The 19198-nt window shown below is 41.3% G+C and overlaps 1 pseudogene; it reads left to right on the top strand.

Moving 5' to 3' along the window:
* Positions 1–1173: 1173 nt before the first annotated feature.
* LOC129519782 (guanylate-binding protein 4-like) lies at positions 1174–15147 on the top strand (annotated as a pseudogene).
* Positions 15148–19198: the final 4051 nt, after the last annotated feature.

Raw genomic sequence — 19198 nt, 5'->3', positions numbered from 1 at the left:
TTGCAGGACTTTCACAGGCAGGGAGGACCCCTGGGAGCAAGTGGTGGGTGGGAACAAGGCATCCCATTAATCACAAACCCTAGCTACCCAGTGGAGAATAATGCCCCTGAAGGCAGAATTGGAGTTAGTGGCCTTGCCAGGGAGAGGCGGGGCCTGCTGGTCAGGTGATCCTCCAATAAGTGACACCTGGGGGCCCTGGCTGCTGGAGAAGCACGGGACCTCAGGAGTCAGCAAATCCAAATGGAGATCCACTGTTACCAATTTAAAGCCGCCCCCTCTAAATGATTTTCACCAAGTGGATTTCCTCCAATCCCTACAGACCAGGAGGGCTTAGGCTGCCCCAGGCCAGCTGAGGAGGTGCCTACCGCCTATGTGGGGTCCCTGCCGGGCACCTGGAGCAGGGCAAGTGTTGGCAAAGGCCGACGTACAGGACACACTCTTGGGAGTACAAAGCATCTAGTTCCAAGCCCTTAGTTACACAAATCACAAATTCCCCCTGAAAGCAGAGCTGGAGAAATGTGGCTTGCCTTACCTGGTTCTGGATAGACAGGTTAGTGCGCTGATCCTCCATTAAGAGGGGCCCCTGGGTGGTTCAGCGGTTGAGCGTCTGCCTTTGGCTCAGGTCGTGATCCCGGGGTCCTGGGGTCCAGTACCGCAAGGGGGCTCCCCGCAGGGAGCCTGTTCTCCTTCTGCCTGTGTCTCTGCCTCTCACTCTGTCTCTCATGAACAAATAAATCTTTAAATAAAAAAAATAAAAAATAAAAAAAAGATAACTGGGAGACTTGAATCTTAGAGAAGCCGGGACTCCACCAAACAGCAGATTCAAGGGGAACCTGAGACTCATCACCGTCTGAAACTTCCAAAGGATTTTCAGGGATGGGTGCGTCCACCCTGGAGGCCATGCAAGCAGCCCCGGGGAGCCTCTGCGCCCCAGGCCGGCCCGCGGGGTGCCCGGTGCGCATGCGCAGTCTCAGCGCCTGCGCCCTCTGCACGCCGCCGAGCACCCGCAGCGGGTAACTGGGCAGCTGGGCGGCCGACGCAGTGGGCAGTAGTTCCCCTGAAGCAGAGCTGGGGCAATCTCCAGGGGTGCCTGGCCGGGTTTTCCTTCTGGAAGAGACTCCTGGGAACCTTGACGCTGGAGAATCCCAGGACCCCATCAGGCAGCCAGTCCAAATGAGGATTCACGGTCACCAGTTCAAAGCTACTGCCTCAAAAAGGTTTCAAGATACGGGCTGGCTCTGCCCTGGAAGCCCCCGGGGTGCTGGGGACGCCCAGAGTTCCTCAGGCACCGAGGGCCACGGCTGCCCGGGGTTGGCTGATGGATGCGTGCTGCGCATGCGCAGGCTTTCCCGCGCCGCGCGGGAACAGTGCACGTGCTGGGAGGAGTCTGGCCTCGGGAGCAGGCTTTTGGGGGTGCGAGGCACCCGCTGAATCCCACGCCCTAGGCACCTCGTGGTGGATATTCCTCCCGAAGGCAAACTGTAAGTTATTCAGCTGCTTTGACAAACCTAGGAGTCCTGGTTCCGAGAAAAACCTGAGTCTCCTGGGAAATGAACAAGGGGTAAGTGGAAAGGGAAAGGGAAAGGGAGGTGGGCGGGGAGTTGGGGTGACTGGGTGATGGGCACTGAGCGGGGCACTTGACGGGATGAGCCCTGGGTGATATGCTATATGTTGGCAAATTGAACTCCAATAAAAATATTTATGTATATTTTAAAAAGAAAACAAACCCGAGTCTCCATCAGGCAAGAAGACCACGTGGGGACTATTGACTGTTGGAGGGTGCTCCCTCAGAATAATATTCTTGGGGTGGACTCTCTCTACCCTGAGACTGTGCAGGTCGCAGGTCTTTGGGGATTAGCCTGAGCCACGCAAGCATGGAAGGTTCAGGCTGTCCAAAGCCAACCAATGGATTGCATAGTTCACATGCATATACCCTTGCAGGACAGGGTAGCCAGGGACCTGGAACAGAGCAAATGTCCGAATATGCCATGTCACAGAAATGGGCTTTTTGGTGTACTGGCATCTGCCTCATTCCAAATCGTAAACTACACAAAGGTGCATATTCTCCCTGAAGGCAGAACTGGAAGAGGCTGGATTGCCCTGTCGGGCAGACTTGCCATGATAGCCTCCAAAAAAAGACACCCAAGACCCTTGATTGGTGGAGAAGTCCAGGACCCCGTCAGGCAGCAAATGCAAATAGGGACTTATTGTCATCAGTTTCAAGTTCCCACCTCAGGAAGATTTGTGGTGAGCCAGTTTCCTTCTCCCTTAAGGCTATCCAGGTGACTGGGGACAGGCTCAAGTCTCTCATGCCTGGAATGCCTCGGCTGCCCAAGGCTGGCTGACAGGGTGTGTACTGTCCACTACATGGGCCAGCAGGTCAGAGTAGCCTGGGACATGGATCAGGCAAGTGATCCAAGTGTAGGGAAAGACTGGGTCACAGGAGCAGATCTTAGGAGTTCAAGGATCTGCCTAATTCCAAACTCTCACCTACACAGATGATCCTATTCCCCCTGAAGGCGATACTGGAGGATACTCTACTGCTGACTTGCCAGGGAAGATATGGTGGCTTATACCTTGGAGCTCTACTGGGAGAGATTTGTACCCAATCAACAGCAAAACTAAATGGAGAATGACTGCAGCCCACATGCACCTGCCACCTCAGAGTGGCATCTTTTGAGAAGTGGGCTCCTTATGTCCCAGGAGCTATATAGGTGTTTGGGCCCAGACCCTAGATCCCCAGTCCTGGTAAGCCCCAGCTCTCCAGAGTTTACTGAAGGGATGTGTGTTGCACGTGCACTTGAAGGTCATTTCAGAATTGTCAGTTGATGTAGAACATGGCAAGGGTTCGGAGAGGCTGATTGCAGGGGCAGGATCTTAGGGGAATAAGGCCTTCAGCTCAAGTCATGATCTCAGGGTCCTGGGATTGAACCCCATCTGCATCTGGCTCTCTGATCAGCAGGGAGTCCGATTCTCTCCCTCCTCTGCCTCTGCCCCTCCCTTTGCTCTCTCTCTCTCTCTCTCAAATAAATAAATAAAATGGCTTCAAAAACATATAGCACCAAAACCAATAAATTCTTAGGAATAAACTTAAATAAGGAAGCTGAAGACTTATATACTCAAAAACTACAAAACGTTGCTGAAAGAAATTCAAGAAGAAATGTGGGGTCTTGGTTAAGTCTGCTATCGTTCAACACCTGGAGTTCTAATTATCTACTGCCTGGGAGACTTTGAAAAAGGAACCTACCTCTGTAAATCTTGACTTTCTCATCCTGTACTGTGTAAAAAAGTAACTCCTACTTATTCATTACTGTGCAGGTCAATAACAAAAGCCTTCCAGTACACTGAATTTTCCACAGTTAATGTACTATTTCTACAACGAGCCTGGGAAGCCAAAGAGAATTGAAGCAACAAGTTCGGTGTCAATAGGTCTGTAAACTGGGAAATACTAAGAAATATTAGGGTAACTAAAATATTTTTTGTCAAAAAAATCAATTTGATTCTTAACAGACTTCTGTGCAAGAGATTAGAAGTAAAACATGCGTTTAGTTTTGCTATGTTAGAAGGCAATGTAGAGTTCCCATAGTTATTATTTTGAAAAGCTTTGGGGAGGAGATGATCTTACAAAGTGATTTTTTAAAAAAGATTTTATTTATTTATTCATGAGAGACACACAAGGAGAGAAGCAGAGACACAGGAAGAGGGAGAAGCAGGCTCCCTGCAGAGAGCCTGATGTGGGACTCGATCCAGGGTCTCTATGGTCAGGCCCTGGGCCGAAGGCGGCGCTAAACTGCTGAGCCACCCCGGCTGCCCTTACAAAGTGATTTTTAAAAATTTAATGTAAAGCGGGACAGCGGTAGCAAGGCAAGAAGCTTTTATCTCCCAAATAAACAAGTTGAATGAGATAGTTCTATTATATACAGATAAATGATCATTGGTTTCATAAGTTACTCTCTGTAAGAGTTTTCTGGAGTGATGGTTAAATGCTCAAAAACTGATTTTTAAAGCTTTTTTTTTTATGATAGTTACACAGAGAGAGAGAGAGAGAGAGAGAGAGAGAGAGAGAGAGAGAGAGAGGCAGAGACACAGGCAGAGGGAGAAGCAGGCTCCATGCACCGGGAGCCCGATGTGGGATTCGATCCCGGGTCTCCAGGATCGCGCCCTGGGCCAAAGGCAGGCGCCAAACCGCTGCGCCACCCAGGGATCCCCAAAAACTGATTTTTAATAAATACTGCCAGTTATTTGTGGGGATCGTGCATTTAAAAACAATGCACGATGAATAAACCATATAGTTAGGTCATACAAGTTACTTTTAACAGCTGAGATTAGGAAGATTGCCATTGAATTATTCCATGCAATATAGCTTTGTAGTATTTTCAGGATATTGGATGTTACCCATAAAAGAACAATCGGCAGTCCAAATTTTAGATTTAAATTGTCTCTAGGGTAAGGGTCATCTTTTCTCTTTGTTTTTCCAGTGCCCAGCAGGACCCGTGTGAGGAGGAAGGGCATCGGGAAGTGGAGGGAGCGACCCATTTTTAAAGTCGGGTTATTTGCTTTTTGTTGTTGAGTTGTGGGAATTCTTTATATATTCAAGATATTAACCTCTCATCAAACATACGGTTTGCAAATATTTTCTCCCATTCTGAAGGTTATGTTTCACTCTGTTGATTGTGTGTTTTGATGCACAGATGTTTGACATTTTTAATTTTAATATACTTTTTTTTGGCCTTTGTTTTTGGTGTCATATTCAAGAAATCATTGTCAAGTCCAATGTCATGGAGCATTCTCCCTATGTTTTCTTTCTTTCTGTTATAGTTTTAGGTGTTATGTCGAGGTCTTTGATTCCTTTATATTTTTTTCTGTAAATAGTGCATGTATGGTAAAGGTCTAATTTCATTCTTTCACATGTGGAAATGCAGTTTTCACAACACCATTTGTTGGAAAGACTGTTCTTTCCCCATTAAATGGTCTTGGCACCATTATTGAAAATCATTTGACCATATAAGCCAAGGTTTATTTCTGGGCTCTCTATTCTATTCCATTGGTCTATATGTCATTATTTATGCCAGTACCACACTGTTTGGATTGTAGTTTTAAAATCAGGAAGTGTGAGACCTCTAACTTTATTGTTTCTTTTTAAGATTGTTTTGGCTACTCTGGGTCCCTTGAGATTCATGTAACTTTTAGGATGTTGTTTATTACACTTTGTTGTTTAAGCATTGTTCTTTTTCTGAAAAAAAAGACCCCACATTTCTTCTTGAATTTCTTTCAGCAACGTTTTGTAGTTTTTGAGTATATAAGTCTTCAGCTTCCTTACTTAAGTTTATCCCTAAGAATTTATTGGTTTTGGTGCTATATGTTTTTGAAGCCATTTTATTTATTTATTTGAGAGAGAGAGAGAGAGAGCAAAGGGAGGGGCAGAGGCAGAGGAGGGAGAGAATCGGACTCCCTGCTGATCAGAGAGCCAGATGCAGATGGGGTTCAATCCCAGGACCCTGAGATCATGACTTGAGCTGAAGGCCTTATTCCCCTAAGATCCTGCCCCTGCAATCAGCCTCTCCGAACCCTTGCCATGTTCTACATCAACTGACAATTCTGAAATGACCTTCAAGTGCACGTGCAACACACATCCCTTCAGTAAACTCTGGAGAGCTGGGGCTTACCAGGACTGGGGATCTAGGGTCTGGGCCCAAACACCTATATAGCTCCTGGGACATAAGGAGCCCACTTCTCAAAAGATGCCACTCTGAGGTGGCAGGTGCATGTGGGCTGCAGTCTCCCTCCAGATTCCATACTGTGACATTCCAGCATGTTTCTCAGTTGCCCCCTGCCTGACACCCTTCACAGCGCCCTTCTTGTCCATGGTTCCTGCTGGCTGTGCTCCTGCTAGCTCTTACTTCTCATGGGACAGTTGCTTGCAGTAATCCTTGTCTCCTTCATACCAGCTTTTTATGTGTGGGGAGGGGGAAGAATTGTCACTGGTCCTATCCAAACCAATTCCTTGCCCTCTGGAATTTCACCCTCCTTGTTTCCTTAGATACTTTTTAAAAAAAGATTTTATTTATTTATTTGAGAGAGAGAGAGCCCTCGTGGGCACGAGCAAGGCCCCTCAGGGGGAGGGAGGGAGGAAGGGGCAGAAGGAGGAAGGGGTAGAGGGAGAGGGAGAAGTTCCAGAGGAGCAGGGACCCCAACCTGAGACTTGATTCCAGGACCCTGAGATCATGACCAGAGCCAAAGGCAGGCACTTAACTGACAGAGCCAGCCAGGCAGCCCAACTCAGCTGTTATTTTTACCTACTCCTATCATTTCACAGTCAGACGTAAAGTCTTATTCCGAATTCACATGATACTTTTTTACATTTTTGGATTTACTCCCTTTCTCTTTTATATTTTAGCTTTTGGTTCCACTGCTGGCAAAGCATTCACTTAGTTACGGTTATATGTTTACATATTAGTCTGGTCTGCTAACCCAGAAAGTCAACTAACTTCTCAGGGGCGAGGACTGCTGGCAAAGCATTCACTTAGTTACGGTTATATGTTTACATATTAGTCTGGTCTGCTAACCCAGAAAGTCAACTAACTTCTCAGGGGCGAGGACTGTCATATGGAACTTTGCATCTACCCAACCAAATGCACTGCCTGTCATTTAGAAAATATCTAATGAATAGCTGTTGAATTTAACTGAGTAACATTATGTTTTTAATGTTGACCATGGCACATAAAATTTGCTGTAGGAATGATTTCCTGCTACTTGGTACACACCTACTACATTCTAGTCACTGTGCTAAAAGCAGGTTAACAAGTAAATGAAGAGTGTACTCTTTAGCCTTTTGCTCTAATGTGTTTCATAGGTCAACCCAAAGATCCATTTGCCGTGTTTCTGAGCAGCACCCTGAACTACAATAGCATAGGCACCATCAAAAATCAAGCCCTGGAATAGCTGCAGTATCCTCCCAGGGACCAAACCACCAAGTTTTACCGAGTTTACAGGAATGGCAACTGATACTGTCATCTTTCCTGTGACTTAATTGTCATGGTTGAGGGGAAGGGGACATGGGACATAAGTCAATGTTTATAAAATTTGTTTTTAAATACAAGCTGAAACTGTGGTGTTTCTCCTTCCTTAGCTAAATTCTCAGCTATGTGACTGAACTAACACAGCTAATCAGGACAAAATCCTCAACCTCTGATGAAAAAGAGGACCCCACCGAGTTTGTGAGTTTCTTTCCAGACTTTGTTTGGACTGTTTGGAATTTTACCCTGGAGTTGAAGATAGATGGAGCATCAATCACAGAAGATGAGTACTCAGAGGATGCTGTAAAGCTGATTCCAGGTCTCAGAGCATGCTCTGGGTGGTGGAAGGTTCAACAGGGAGGGGCGGGGGGGAGTCAACTAAGCCCTGTCAGTCGGCACTTGAATTCAACTTTTGTTTGACATCAGATGGAGATGCAATCTAATAGCGGTGATTGTTGAATGGCGTTTGGTGATTGTTTATCATATGTTATTGCTTGTGAAACTCTAGCTGCTGGAGAAAGCTTACTGAGGAAGTTTAAGGACCAATGTTCAACCAAATGACTTTAGACCAAATACGTATGGGAAAACATTTTTCTATGTTACAGTGCTATAATTTCCTAAGACTCACATACTTGAGCTTCTTATTATGTGCTCTTCCTGTTCCATACTAACAAAAATAGCTTATCAGATTAGATGTTGGTAAACCTAGAATCACAAGAAATGAAAAGACCCTAAAGTTTTTATGGAAAAATATATAAAACAAAATTTACCATTCTAACCATTTTTAAGTTTATAGTTCTGTGGCAATAGGTATACTCGCATTGTTGTGCAACTATCACCACTCACCCACTCTAAAAGTTTTTCATCTTCCCCATCTGAAATTCTGTACCTGTTAAAAACTAACTCCATGGACTCCCTACCTCCAGCCCTTGGCAACCACCATCCTACTCTGTCTCCATATAGATACCTCATATAAATGGAATCATACACTACTTGTCTTTTTATGACTGGTTTATTTCATTAACCATGATGTCCTCAAGAGTCATTCATGCTGTAGCATGTGTTAAGATATCTTCCTTTCTGAGATTGAATAACATTTTTTTAAATTTTTTTTAATTTTTATTTATTTATGATAGTCACAGAGAGAGAGAGAGAGAGAGAGAAAGAGGCGCAGAGACACAGGCAGAGGGAGAAACAGGCTCCACGCACCGGGAGCCCGACGTGGGATTCGATCCCGGGTCTCCAGAATCGCACCCTGGGCCAAAGGCAGGCGCCAAACCGCTGCGCCACCCAGGGATCCCTGAATAACATTTTTTTACATGTGTATACCATATTTAAATGATCTAATTTTTAAAATATATTTCATGTATCTATGAAATATTCTATGAAGATTTTACTAGTACCCGAATAGTTACAAATTTCAGACAAAGGATATTTATCCAATAAGTGTACAGGAAAAAAATATCCATCTATCTAGTAAGATTTTCAGATTCACAGTGATCTTTCTCATCATTTCACTTTCTTCTTTCTTATAATCTTGTACATTATATCACCATTTTAATATTGTTAATTTACTACATGTAAATTTTACATGTATTTTATTTTATTTTAGCAAGGTGAATAACTGATGGCACTTGGAAGTAATACATATTTTGTTTAATTGTTCATGTATTCATTCCTTCAAAAACCTTTATTGAACCCCTGACATACTCCCCAAAATCATTCTGTGAAGCACTGTCAAGGTAGACATAGTTTGAGATAGACAGTGTCAAGTTCTCCAAATTACCTTTAGATTAACCTTACCCTATGAATGTTTCTGCTGAAAGAATTCCAAATATATTTATTTATTGTGATTTTACTCTGAATTTTATAAGTTTTTTTCTTATGTTGGTATTATTTGTCATCCTCCTGATATTTTCACAAGCAATATCTTACTCTTCTTTCTGGTATTACATTATTTTAGGACCCATATTTCATATCTAATATGGACATAGTCAGATCACAAAAGGAATTCTCATCTTTTTTTTTTTTTAGATTTTATTCATTTACTTATGATAGAGACAGACAGAGAGGCAGAGACATAGGCAGAGGGAGAAGCAGGCTCCCTGAGGGGAGCCTGATGTGGGACCTGATCCCAGATCCCAGGATCACACCCTGAGCTGAAGGCAAACGCTCAACCATTGAGCCACCCAGGAGTCCCCATTTTTTTCACTCATCAGTGACTTGATAAACATTTAATGAATACGTAAACCACTAAATTCCACAAGAGTGCTAAGGATACTGACCATAAATTGCTTCGGTTGGGACTGATGCTTCTCCCTTCTTCTCCCATATATTCTTGGTTCTGCTCCATGCAGAAATGGATTTTCCTTGCCTATAGTGATGGCCCAGGTTGGTTTGAAATGATTGGATTAAAGGAGATTTATAGGCACAGGAGCTACAGTGATGCAAAGATTCCTGGAAATGAAAGTCCTGACCCCCTTACCTGAAGGCCACTTTTCAGTGATAATTTTTTTCCACCTTTGCAGGCACAAATACCAAAATCCAGAATTCCAACATGCCTGGAGAGTGTATCAGGAAGTTCTTTTCAAAACGGAAGTACTTCATCTTTGGCCTACAAATGATAAAAACCTCTTATTCCATCTTGATAAGGTGCCAGAAGACCAGCTGGACAGTACTTTCCAGGAGCAATCAAAGAAATCCTGTACCTATATTTTCACTCAAAGACCAAGACCCTAACAGAGGGAATCATTGTCACGGGCATCCATGAGTCCCCTTTGTCCAAAGCATATCTCTGTGTCAGTGTGTAGTGGGGCTTTGATTATATCCTGGGTTTATCAGTAATTTTGTTTACATCTGTGTATAACTATGGAGAAGCAGATATCCATGCCATGAAAAGATCTCCATGTGTGTTTATCAAAGTCTCTGTATGTGAAGGTCTGCTGAGACTTACACAGGAACCTAATGCACTAATCATAAAAAGGCAAGATGGAATTAAAGAGAGAACATCTGTATATTGAGAAATCCTATGGGATAACTTCTTTAAGGAGATAGCAGATATTTTGTAAATTTACATGTGTCAGATAATAAATAGGAAGCTGTGAGTTCCTGCAAACCCACTGAGAAACAAGATTCTGTGTCATCTTATACGCAGGTCAGGCTTCATGAGCATGTGACTTAAGCAGTCCTGCAGTACCCTGTGTGGAGTTGGGCCCATCTCTGCTTTGAATTCTCAAGGATTTTCAACTAGGAGCCCAAATTTTTATTTTGTACTGGGCCACAGGAATTATGTAGCTGGTCTTGTTTGTGTATATTACTTCACCTATAGAATCTATTCCTTTTTATTCTCATTGAATGGGAAACCATTTTTCCAGTGACCCATGTGCATATGTAATTGGTAATTGTAATTTGAAGAAAGGGAGAACAGTAAAAGAAAGAACAGGAAAACAGTAACGTTGTAAGAAAGGAATACATTCTCAAAATGAGAAAATAAGATTTCCTTGTAAATAAAATGGGGTTTTTTGTGTGTGATCTAAGGATGATGATCCATCAAAATTGTAAGCTAATGATTGAGACCTCGGTATTTATCCTCAAATTTCCTGGCTTATTCAGGGCTGGGGACTCTGTTGAAAGCCTCTGTGAGGGCCATCAGGAAGGGAGCAGTTCCTTGCTTGGAGAATGTGCTGACCACTCTGCCTTTGTGTGAGAACTCAGTGGCAACTGACCACTACAGCGAGCAGATGGCCTAGCAACTGAGGCTCCCCACAGACACGCTCCAGGAACTGCTGGATGTTCATGCAGACTGAGAGGGAAGCCATGGAAGTGTTCATGGAGCACTCCTTCAAGAATGACAAGTGGGAATTCCAGAAAAAACTGATGGTAGTTGTCTTAGCATTTAGCACTCCTGATTTCTCCCCTTCTGAAATGATACCTGAGGAAGTCTATATTTTTTATCAAATAGCTGATCTCTTTACTGTGGTCAAAGGAGCCTGGATTATTGTATGACAGGGTTCTATAGGAAATGGTTTTCTCTTTTATTATACAGGCATATTATTAATTTTGTATTGCTACATTAAAAATTGTCATGAATATACCAGTTTAAAACAACAAATATGAATAAGCTCATCAGTCCATATAGGTCAGAAGTCTGGCAGGAGGTGACCATGTGCTCTGCTCCTGATATCACAAGACTAAAAACAAGGTGTCAGCTTGACCAAGGTCATCTGCAGCCCTCTGAAGAGGCTCTAGTTTGTTCATTAAGGTTGTTGGCATATCCAGTCCCTTGGAGTGCAATTTACAAATTCAGGGGAAAAGATCTGTACTTCTATCTTCACACGCTGGAATCCTTGGTGGAAGAATTCATGAAAGATTCCAAACTCTGTTCAGAGTATCCTTTCAGTCATCACTGGATGATTTTATTTTCTTTGTACACATTTCCATCCAGAGCAACCCAAATTCTCTGAGGAACTGCTACTTCTAGCCACAATTCAACTTTCTTTGTTCATTGTTGATGGTTGAGTCACTGTTAATCCTACTACAGCAGAAGTAAAATTGGAGCTTATGTCTTCCAACTCTATCATTTTATAGATAATTCCCCAAAGGAATTAAGGGGATTTCTACAAGTAACACGGAGAATTGATCAGTACGAGGATTAAAAGTCTCTTGGGGCACCTGGATGGCCCAGTCAGTTGAGTATCTGACTCTTGATTTTGGCTAAGGTCATGATCTCAGGGTTGTAGAATCGAGCCCCCCCATCAAGCTCTGAGCTCAGCGGGGAGCCTGCTGAGATTCTCCCTCTCCTCCCTCTGCCCCTTCCCCCACTCGCATGCATTTCTCTCTCTTTCTCAAGTAAACAAATCTTAAAAAAAAACGGGGCAGCCCAGGAGGCTCAGCGGTTTAGCACCGCCTTTGGCCCAGGGCCTGATCCTGGAGTCCTGGGATCGAGTCCCACGTTGGGCTCCCTGCATGGAGCTTGCTTCTCCCTCTGCCTGTGTTGCTGCCTCTTTGTGTGTGTGTGTCTCTAATAAATAAATAAAAACTATTTAAAAAAAAAACCTAGGACTAAAAGTCTCTTGATTCCTAGTCCATTCCATGTTCCAGTCTACTCCAAGGTAATCAGGATGCTTTTTCTAGCAGCTTCTTTCTGTTGGATTTCCCTGACAGGACACCACAGAGAAAAAGAAGGAAGATTGCTTGCTGCAGAGTGAAGATGCATCTGTCAAATATTCCCAGGCAAAGATTAAGCAACTTTCAGAGTCCCTGATGAAAAGCATTTCAAGAGAAATCTTCTCTGTTCCTAGAGGGTACAGTCTCTACTTAGAAACAAAGAACAAGGTTGAATGGGACTATAACCTAGTGCCCAGGAAAGGGGTTAAGGTGAAGAATAAAGAGAGAGTGGTAGTTGTCAGAATCCTAGAGTCAAAGGATGTTTGTTGCTTTTACTGAAAATCTAAGATCACAGCACCATTTTGAGGGAGAAAGCAGAGCATGAAGATATCTCCACACCTTAAGTTTTTATCCAAATTAGCTATATATTGTTGAGGAGACTAGAAATGTTTCTCCCCAAGAAAGGATGTAGAATTGGAAATTCTGGTTTAAAGAGAACAATTGTTCTTTATCAAACAATGTGATCATTTTTTTGCTGAGTATAGAGGATGCAAAGAGTAAGGACACAATCTTTGTTCTCAAGATGGTGATATTATCTGAAATGAAGACAAATAATAGGCAATTGTAGGGTTATCATACTTTCGTGAACAGATTGTAAACTAATGGTGATGATTATGATGACAATAACAATAATTATAATAATGGCTGACATGTCCAGTACCTTTTTACTACACTATGCATATAGTAAGTAACCTATAGTTAGGTACTTCCATTGGATCCTCAATTTAATGCTCAGAATATTACTATAATTTAGATACTATAGTTATGCAGTCAAGAAATGTGATATACATTGTAGTAAGCAAGTTACCCAAAGTCATACTACCAGCAAGTGAGAGAGCTAGTAGGGCAGGTTAGAGTAATTGACCATCTTCATAACTACAAAGGCAGTTTGGCAAAGCACGCTGCAAGAGGAGTAAGACATGCAAGATGAAAGTATCCATAAGTGTTATCCTAGTTAAGAAAGAGTACATGAGCATCCTTCCTTGCAGAAAAAAGATTGAGCAAATGTTTGAGAACACCGGAGGTTCCCATTTATACTTGCACATAAGTCTGGTCAGCTGTACCTGGGGTGAATAGTGGATGGCTTCTCTGGAGGGAAAGATGGGGTGCTACAAAGGCAGCTGAAATGGGAGGTTCAGGTCTCACAAGAGAACTCAGGATTTATATTGGAGCCGTGGAAGGAAAGTTAGTGAGAGATGTCTAAGCAAATGCAAAACTTACAAGGCCACATTTGTGACTTTATAGAACAGTGATTTCCCTAAAAAGACAGGATCTTTGCTACATGACATGTCTCTGTTCCTTGTTTCTTCAGGCAAATGAAGTTCTCCAGCACTTCTTACAGAACCAGCTGGCAGTAGTGAACTCTATTCTACAGGGAGACTATGGCCTCACCTATCAGGAGAAGGCCCTATCTGGTACAGGTGTGGGGTTGAGCATATAGCAGAGTGTGTAGGTTGCTGCATTACCTTCAGACAAAGATGAGGGCCAAACCTCCCTGAAACAAAGAGCTTCTTCTCTTTCTGTGGAACAACACTGCTAAATATAACCATCAGAGCTGTCTTTTTAAATCTGGCAGACAAGGAAGGCCATCTCAGTCACATCCAGAAATGTGCTCTTGGGGATCCACATAATTCAGAGGTTTCTCAGCTACCTTTTCAAAGTCAGTTTCATATCTGTGCTGGGGAGGCTAGAATCAAACATGAGTGTTGTTTTCTTCTTCTCTAAAACATTTGTGGAACAGCTGAGTGGGCTTTGAAGGAGGCAGCTGAGAAGCAACAGGTGCTGCTAAGACAGAAATACAAGGAGCAACAGTAAAAACTGGAGGCTGAAGAGAGAAGCTGTAGAGAAAGCACAGCCCAGTTAACTGAGACGTTGGAGAAGGAAATGTTGAGGCACAAGCTGAAGGTAAGCCTGCACCAGAGCCTAGGCAGTGCCTAATGGACAGTGCCCTGGTTCCTCAGAAAAAAGAGGGCCCAAACTAATAAAAATCAAGATCCCAGGGAGAGTCATAAAGACATATAATTCATTGAAACCTCAAATTCATCTGGACTCTGCTTAGGCCCTTAAATACACAAAGTCCAGTGCCATATGTGGTGTGAGAATTTGCAGTGTGCAGTTAACATCTGCTGGGTGCTGGGCTACTGTTGATGGGGATTGTTAGGGTAGTCTCATTGGGCCCTGGGTAAATAGGGCCTTAGTCCACTAGTTCTTAGGTTTCTTGGTTAAAGCATCAAACAGACCTGAAAGAACTCCATCTTCTCTTAAAAGTATCGGATGAGATTTGAAATACAGGAATCTGAAAGATCTAAAATTTGCTGCATTTGTTTCCAGATCTGTGTGAGTCATCCACCAAAGCACAGAGGAAAATTAATTCTTCAATTCAACCTGGCACTTGATAACTAGTGTTCTAGTGGGGGGCAGCAGTTCCCATTGTTTGTTAGATGTGTGTGTTCATGCTGCCTCAGTAGAACTGAGATAGAATTAATCCTTCATGCCTCTGAAGGACATCCTCAGTGCTGGAATTCATCTGGTGAGGATAGTTCTCAGGTCTGACCTAGACTGACCCCACTCGTGGTGAGATGGTACTAAGGGAATTGTGGGAAGGTGTAAACCATGCATAACCCCACTTTACAGGACAGACTCATCAAAGAGCACTCTTGGATGATAGAGCAGTGGACACAGTGCTTCAATGCTGAAACTGTTAAACTCAAAACCCTTCCTCTCGATAATAGAAGATTTTCGAAAGTAGACTCCTTTTTTATAGATCCAAGAACTTCTTAATGAAGGGTGTCAAAAGAAATCTGACAAGTTGCATACAGAGATACAGCTACTAAAAAAAGAGATTGCAGCAAATAAAGAAGAAAAGTATTCATTGGATCCATGGATCTTTGATGTGATCGATGGAGTGTTAGGTGAAGAAACGCCAGATCCTAGTGAGTTACCTGGTGTGGGGATGAAAATTTAGGGCTCATAATGACATAGGTTCAGAATTCCTTTTAGGGATTAATAAAATGAGTTTTGTGATGCTGTGACATCCTTTGAAAGCATGAGTCATATTAGTTTCTTCTAACAAAAGTTGAAAGATAACTGTGCTTACTAATGATTACTTTTACTTATTAAAAGATAAATGTAAGAAAAGGCCAAATTTGCAGTTGCAGCAAGACAAAATATCGCAAAATAAAATCATCAGACCTGAGTGTTGTTTTCTTCTCTCTCTAAAACATTTGAAGGAGGCAGCTGAGAAGGAACAGGCAATGCTAAGACAGAAATACAGGAGCAACAGCAAAAACTGGAGGCGGAAGAGAGAAGCTTCAAAGAAAACATAGCCCAGCTGAGAGAGAAGTTGGAGAGGGAAAGAGAAAACCTTTGTAGGAAGCAGGAAAAAATGTTGAAGTGCAAGTTGAAGGTAAGCCTGCACAGAGCCTGGGCAGTGTCAATGGACAGTGCCCTGGTTCTTCAGGAAGAGAAGGGCCAAACCTAATAAAAATGATGATCCTTGGGAGAATCCATATGATTCACTTAATGCCTCAGATCCATCTGGATTCTGCTAAGGTCCTTAAATCCACAAGACTCCAGCACTTTTTGTAGTGTTAGTCTTTGAAGTGAACACATGGCATCACCAGGTTGCTAGGCTGCTGTTTATAGTGACTATAGTATGTTTTCGTACTGTCTGAAGTGAGTAAAATGTTAGTCCTATAGTCCTTAGGATATTTGTACATCCATCAGATATATCTAAAATAGATCCACTGTGTCTTGAAAGTATCAAATTATGCTTGATATGAAATACAGCATTCTGAAAGCCCTGTAACTTGCTGTTTCCAGATCTGTAGGAGTTACTCTATAAAGTATGAGAATGGTCTTCTTTATTCCAACATGCAGCTCGATTACCTGTTTTCTACACATTGCTAGCAATTTCCTTTTTTTTTTTTTTTTGTAGTTGGGTGTGGACATGCTACCTCAAATAGAACTGAGAGTTCATTAGAATCAAACCTACATTCTTTCCCAAAGGGCATCATTAGAACTGGAATACATTTCTGTGATAGTTCTCAGTCTTGACTTAGCCCCAACAGTTCCCCACCCTCAGCAAGATGATCCTGAGCAAATCTTGGGAAATTATAAGTCATAGATAGTCTTCTCATCCAGATCAAACACATAGAAATATTGAAAAACCCCATCAAATAATACTACAAAGTTAGAAAAGTAGATGGATATGCTTAGCTTAGCTGCTAGTGTTAACTATGAAACCCAACTTGATAGCAGAATTTTCAAAAGTGAAAATTTTATAAATCCAAGAAAAATTGCTTGTTGAAAGATTTAAAATTCTGAGATCACAAATGAAATAGGTTCAGAATTCCCATTGAGGAAATTATAAAATGAAGCTTGTTTTGTTATGCTGTGACTCACTTTTAAGTGAGATGTATCATGTTAATTTCATTTAATATAAGTTTAAAACTAAAGTGACTATCTAAATATATGAAGGCCTTACCCAGAAAATACAAATTATTATTGATTAAATTAACTTGAAGAAATGAGAAACAGGTTAAAAGACAGAGTGGAATAAAAGACCAAACTTGCAGTAGCATCAAAACCAATATGATACTGCAGAATAAAATTATCATGAAGTATGTAAAATTTATATGAAGAAATTTTTAAGTGCTATATGTAAGAAACAAAAATTGACAGAAATTAAAATGTCAGTATTATTTAAACTAGTTAGGTACATTTAATTTGATCCAAAAAATACGTCAAACATAATTTTTCAGAAAGTGGTTTCCACTTTAATTCTAAAGTTTTTATGGAAAAGCCCCAAGCAAAAATATCCAGTGCAATCCTGCAAAAGAGACAAATGAGAGGGAACTAGCTTTAACCACATGTTAAAACATCCCAACAATTAGCATTGTGGTACTAACATCTGAATATTGAAACAGTCACAAAACAGACACAGAAAATTGGTGAAAGTGATGCAGAAATTCAGCAGATGATAATTTGGGCATATTCTCTTGTGAAGGAATATGGAGTATTCAGCAAATGGTGTTTGAACTATAGGTAGCCATCTGAAAAAGAAAAGTTGAGGTCTCCTTTACATGTTATACCAAGTAAATTTCAGATGCTTCAAAGATACAAACATGAAAAATTATACCATAAAATTAAATAATAGGGGATGGAGTTAAAAAACAATATTGGAATAGATAGGTAAAGGTATTTCATACCTTTCTAAGTATGAAATAATGAAAATAGATAAAAGAAAATATATTTTAAATGTTTTTATTTGAATGTAGTTGACATGCAATGTTACATTAGTTTCAGGTGTACAATGTAGTGATTTCTCAAGTTTATACATTGCTCTATGCTCACCAAAAACGTAGCCAGCCTCTGTTACCATACATTGCTATTACAATATCATTGGCTGTATTCCCTATGTTGCCTTTTATTCCCCTGACTTATTCATTCCATAACTGGAAGCTTGTATGTCCCACTCCCTTCACCCATTCTGTCCATCTCCACACCTTCCTCCCTTCTGATATACTATCAGTTTGTTTTCTGTATTTTACAGGTCTGGTTCCATTTGTTTGTTTGTTTGTTTAGTCATCTGTGTTTTTTTAAGGTTCAATTTGGAATGAAATCAAATCAAAACCACAGTGAAATGTCACATTACACCTGTCAAAATGGCTAAAATAAAAAACACAAGAAATAACAAATGTTGGCAAAGATGTGGAAAAAAAGGAACCCTCACACACTGTTGGTGGGAATGTAAAGTGGTACAACCACTTTGGAAACAATTTGGAGGCTCCTCAAAAATTAAGAATAGAAACACCATATGATTCAATAATTCCACTTCAGAGTATTTACCTAAAGAAAACAAAAACACTAATTCAAAAAGATACATGCCCCCCTATGGTCTTTGCAGTATTATTAACAACAGCTAAGATATGGAAGCAATCTAAGTGTCCATTAATAGATGAATGGATAAGGAAGATGTGGTATACATATACAATGGAATATTACATAGCCATGAAAAAGGATGAGATTGTGCCATTAGAGACAACCTGGATGGATCTAGAGGGTATTATACTAAGTAAAATAAGTTAGATGGATAAGAGAAAATACTGATAAACTGAACTATCAACTATCTAAGAAAAAATGATCTTCATAGAAAAACATAAGCAAAGTAAAAATAGAAATGGGGCAAAATGAGGAATACATTTTAATATATATCAGGAAAAAATGATATAATTTATTTAAGCCAGTTTCTTTCTTTCACTGGGCAAATATATTAGAAGAAATGAAATATATTCAACTTTACTAATAAGAGATGTGCAAAATAAAGTTATGAGGATCCTGTTTCATCTCTAAGATTGGCACAGAAAAACACATTTGATGGGATACTAGGTTGCCAAGGATTTGGAGAAATAGAAAATCTCCCATATTTTCTAGTAATTGGAAATTGGAACAATTATATATCAAGGAAGTAAATGCACATACCTTTGATCCAGCAAGGTCAAATTTAGGAATTTATCTTATAGATTTCATTGTCCATGTGCCAGATGTCATACATACTAGGGTATATGTTGTAGCACTTGTGTATGGCAAAAAACAAAAACAAAAACAAAAAAACCTGTCTCTCTGTCGCGTACTGATAATAGAAATCATGGGGCATTTGTATAAAAGAATATTCCATTGTCACCACAATGAAAGGGAAAATTCTGTTTGTACTAACACGGGAAAATCTCCAGATTTAGCATAAAGTGAAAAAACAAAGATGCAGCGAGTAAACATAGTTGCTACTAGTAAATTTAAATATAATGAATATATGGGGCACCTGGGTGGCTGTGTGTAGCCATCACAGGGCCACAGGGAAATACATGGCTAGGTCACAAAGGGCTCCTTCCATCCTGGATGTGAAGACAGTCTCACAGAGAAGGCCCTGGACTCCTGGGTGGTAGAAGGCACAGAGATCCTCATACTACCAGTGGCCCTTTTTGGCAATATGTCAGTAGACAGGGCTGTTGGATTTG

The sequence above is a fragment of the Nyctereutes procyonoides genome, unplaced genomic scaffold (genome assembly GCF_905146905.1).
Source record: "Nyctereutes procyonoides isolate TBG_1078 unplaced genomic scaffold, NYPRO_anot_genome, whole genome shotgun sequence".
NCBI classification, from domain to species: Eukaryota; Metazoa; Chordata; class Mammalia; order Carnivora; family Canidae; genus Nyctereutes; species Nyctereutes procyonoides.
The sequence above is the reverse complement of the archived record's forward strand: the minus strand, read 5'-3'. Positions and strand labels throughout refer to the sequence as shown.